At 45.6% G+C, this 3,406-nt stretch overlaps 1 long non-coding RNA gene across 1 annotated transcript in view; it reads right to left on the reverse strand.

The window, feature by feature from the left end:
• The window catches only part of LOC113488765, a 2,818-nt gene extending 1,446 nt beyond the window's left edge, over positions 1-1,372 (reverse strand). Inside the window, exon 1 of the long non-coding RNA XR_003399972.1 lies at positions 1,280-1,372. This is a non-coding gene — a long non-coding RNA (uncharacterized LOC113488765). The remainder of the gene's footprint in view (positions 1-1,279) is intronic.
• Between the last annotated feature and the right edge of the window lie 2,034 nt (positions 1,373-3,406).

Genomic DNA, 3,406 nt, shown 5'->3' on the forward strand with positions numbered 1-3,406 from the left:
TTCAATGGCCTTTTTGGGGTGAGGGGCCCAAAACTGAACGCAGGAATCGAGGGGCGGCCTCCCCAGTGCCGAGCCCAGGGCTCAGATCCCTCCCCTGTCCCTGCTGGCCACGCCAGGGCTGGTACAAGCCAGGATGCCGTTGCCCTCCTTGGCCCCCTGGGCACACTCCTGGCTCATTATCAACATCCCCCCTCAGGTCCCTCCCTGACTGGCAGCTTTCAGCCACTCCTCCCCAAAAGAGGGAGAGAAGAGCCCAGAAGGCCCTTGTACCAGCTGTCCTGTGGGCTCTAAGCCCTACTAGAAGATTTCACAGCCATAAATCAATGCTGGTGTGGCTGCATTTTGGGCATCAATTTGTGCCTTTCCTGCAGGGGAGATGGAGGCACAGTGAGCCCCTTTGAAGCAGGGAGAGGTGGGTGATCTCTGCCCCTAACTTTGGGCAGGAAGCCATCGGCTGTTCACAGAGGGAGGCTGTGCCTGGGGCACTGTCACCTGCTCCAGCTGGATGTTGGACAGTCAGTAGGATGGGGGTGACAGCTGAGAAATCCTGGGCTGTGCTGCAGTGAACGCTGTGCCTCAGTTACCAGAACAACTGGGCTGCACCCAGAGTGGACAGCGGGGGGGCGGGGGGGGGATTCTGCCCCTCTGCTCCACTCTGGTGAGCGCCCCCTGCAGGGCTGGGTCCAGCTCTGGTGGCACCAACAGCAGAAGGACACAGACCTGCTCGAGCAGGGCCAGAGGAGGCGATGGAGATGCTCGGGGGGCTGGAACACCCTCTGTGAGGACAGGCTGAGAGTGTTGGGGAGTTCAGCTGGAGGAGAGAAGGCTCCGGGGAGACCTTAGAGCAGCCTCCCAGGGCTGAAAGGGGCTGAACTCTATGCTAAGAGTTATGAGTTATGTTATGAGAAGACAGGAGCTCTTCAAAATGCTCCTTAGAGAAATGGTTATTGAGACTTACTCTCAGGTGCTGCAAAGTGACAAAGATCTCTGAAAGTTGTGTCTCCTTTCAAGGAAAACCCAATGCCTTTTCCACAAACACTCACAGAATCATGTGTTTCTGTAGAGGTTTGTAACACGGTGAGGAGAGAATGAAATGTGAATAGAAGTGTGTGTGTGTGTGTGTGTGTGAGAGAGACTGAAGCAACACCACAAGGGTTAATCTCCTTCTCTCTCTCATTTCCTTATTAGTGCTAAATATCTTAGTGCTAACTATCTCTAACACAATTCATCATGGCACTCCCTTTGGCAGCTGCTCTTTGTTAACTAAACACATACTCACATCAGATAAATACACTTTAGTGTTGTCTGTGTCATAAACTCCTGTCATGATCACACAGGGATCACATACTCTCACTTCAGTTCCAGTATCCACCTGTCTCCTGGGTACAGTGAAACCCGAAATAAAACATGTGGTTTGCTCCTGAGAACCAACAACAGCAACTAATGGCGGTAACACAGTTTTCATTAAGAAACACAACTCTATTATCAAAAGTTATTAATCTGTAGATTAATAACAAAAGCACTTGGCTCGGAAACCCGAAGTTTGCATTACGCTTTGTCCTAGAGCAATGAGAGTGCTGGTGGTGGTAATTTCTGTACCAGAGAGATGTTTCTGCTGCCAATAACAGATTTCAGTGCAGAATGGAGGACAGCCAGGAGGCAGCCAGCACTTATGGTCACTGTGAAACTCCTCTGGATAGGAATTAGTGACTGAAGCAGAAAGGCTCTCATTATTCATCCTCCAAAGTATCCAGTATCATGTAAAAACTAATTCTAAAATCCAAACGCTCTCCAACAAAAATAGTTCAGCGAGCAGCACAAAAGTGGCACAAGGGCAATCATGACACATGCTTTCCAAGCTCTGAGGCCCACTCTCTGTTGTTAATCTTTAGTTTAGTTAATTACTCTGATTTAGAGAGCAGCCCATCAAACAGAGAAAAGCCAATTTCAATTTTCAAATCAGTGCACTTGAAAAGACACGGTCTGCCTTTGCCTTAAGAGTTAGATGCCCACTGCCAACTTAATGGGTGCAATTATATTTTAAAGGAGCAGTATGATCCTGATCAAAAAAACCACCCCAAACAAATGTGTGAGTTTTACAATCGAGCTTTCATTTTCTTATTACCTAAAAATCCATCTTCCACAAGATATAGTACAATTACAAAGACCAGTTGCAGCTCGCTTGTGAACATCTTTGTTCTTTTATAGGAATTCTTTCAAGATTTTAAATTTATTATAAGAGGATACGGATGTCCTCAGAGAGCCCAACTGACTACTCTGAGAAGTTAAAGCATTTGCAGAAACTCAGACTCAGACTGCAAAACTCCTGTTTGCCTTTACAGTCTCTTTTACTACAAATCAGGTTGGTCATGGCTGGGGAAGAGCATGGGCACATACCGGGACACAGGATCTAGCTGGAAGGCTATTCAGAAGGACACTCTGACAGAGACAAGATCGCTCTGTCCCACCTGCTCTGCTCTCAAAGTGGCCGTCTCCACCTCCAGACCACTGGAAGAAGGTCAGATCCACCAGGGGCCATAACTTGGTTGCAAACTTCAATCTTATAATATTCAAGGGACAGTTCTAATTCTGCAAAAATGCCACTTCACAAATTACAGGAATCTGATAATCATCTACAGAAACAAGAATTCACAGAGACTAAAACTCATGGATTCTTGCTAGCTGACAGCATAAAACCAAACCTCCTTTCCCTTTAAATATCAAGACAAGAAGCAGCGTTTCTTTCTCAAGAGAGAGTTACAACTTTGGGATTACAGCAGCAGAGTTTATCTCACATGTAAAACTCTGATGTGCAGAGCTCGCTCAGCCAAATCCAGGGGAGAATCATCCACAAAGAGTTCTTGAGTTTGGGTGATAATTTCAATACTGTCTATCGTATCAACAACATCACAGTGGAGTAAATGCCAGTCACTACAAGAGAACAAATAATCCTTAATTCAGCATCTACAAACTCATACTGGTTTATAAACTCGTGAAAAGCTAGTACTAGGGAAAATAGTAAAGAATAGGTAGCTTCCCATCCTACAGAGGCTGAAAAATATGCTACCAGAAACCATAGATTTTCTATGACTTGTTCTTTGTAAATATTAACATCTACGTATTCAATCCTCTGCTCTATGAATTTTTACTTTTCTACCTACCATCTTCCTCAACATTGCTTAGTGAGGACTGATCCCAAAGCTTTTGAAGAACCAGTGGCACCGTTCCCATAAGTGGGCTCAATGGTGACTCTATCATAATGTGAGAAAGGCCTGAAAGAAAAACCTGAAGATGTTTTTCCCCCCTCCACTCACAGGTGTATCTTTAAATGGGCTTAAAACCATAAAGGGGCAGAGAGCTTAAATAAATGCAGGTCTAGTGTAATTTAAACCTCCCTTTTTTAGTA

Source organism: Athene cunicularia (assembly GCF_003259725.1).
Source record: "Athene cunicularia isolate RWA chromosome 25 unlocalized genomic scaffold, athCun1 chr25_part2, whole genome shotgun sequence".
NCBI classification, from domain to species: Eukaryota; Metazoa; Chordata; class Aves; order Strigiformes; family Strigidae; genus Athene; species Athene cunicularia.